The 867-nt window shown below is 32.3% G+C and overlaps 1 protein-coding gene and 1 pseudogene across 1 annotated transcript in view; one reads left to right on the top strand and one right to left on the bottom strand.

The window, feature by feature from the left end:
• LOC112486102 lies at positions 1–90 on the top strand (annotated as a pseudogene).
• Positions 1–867, bottom strand: part of CARD6 (caspase recruitment domain family member 6) — a 14,530-nt gene that overhangs the window by 7,037 nt on the left and 6,626 nt on the right. The window lies entirely within an intron of this gene.

Here is an 867-nt window from a genome sequence, read left to right as displayed (position 1 = left end):
TTATACTAAACTTGCAATGATACTGAGAAGATTAACATGGCTCCTGTGCAAGGATCACACGCACACACAAATCACAATATCTGAATTTTTTAAAGTCAGTAGTTGATCTTAACGGCAGACTGGAAGTGACAGAAGGAAGTCAGTCTACTTAAAGATATAGTGATAAAATTATCCAATCTGAAGAACAGAGAGAAAAAAAACAGTTAACAATAAATAGAGCCTCAGGAACCTATAGAACAATATAAAAACTCTAATATATATTACTTAGAATCTCAGGAAGACAGACAGGAGCTAGTGGGACAGAACAATATTTGGAGAAATAATGGCTGAAACTTTTCCAAATGTGACTTAAAAAAAAAAAAAGTCTTACAGATTCACGAAACTGTAAACTCTATAGATGATAAAAACAAAGAAAGCATACCTAAACACACTAGTCAACTGCTAAAAAATTTTAAGAAAAAAATATTGAAAGCAACCAGAAGAAAAATGACACAACACTTACAGGGGAACAATGACAAAAATGACTAAAGACTTAGCATCAGAAACAATGGAAGCCAAAGACAGAAGAATGACATCTATAAAGTTGCTGAAGGCAAAACCCACCAGTATAGAATTCTTTACCAAGTAAAAATATTCTCTGAAATAAGGCCAAAAATAAAGACATTTTTCAATAAAGAAAACCTAGAGAATTTACCAGCAGCAAATGTGCATTAAAATAAATAATAAATAAAATTCTTCAGGCTAAAGGGAAATAACATCAAATTAAAACTTGGATCCTCAGGAAGATAGAAAAGGCACAGGAAATGATAAATATATAGGTTCCAACCATTGGCTAAACCCAACTATAACCTGGAAGGAAGAGGTTGA

The sequence above is a fragment of the Pteropus alecto genome, unplaced genomic scaffold (assembly GCF_000325575.1).
Source record: "Pteropus alecto unplaced genomic scaffold, ASM32557v1 scaffold338, whole genome shotgun sequence".
NCBI classification, from domain to species: Eukaryota; Metazoa; Chordata; class Mammalia; order Chiroptera; family Pteropodidae; genus Pteropus; species Pteropus alecto.
This window is presented reverse-complemented; position numbering and strand designations above follow the sequence as displayed.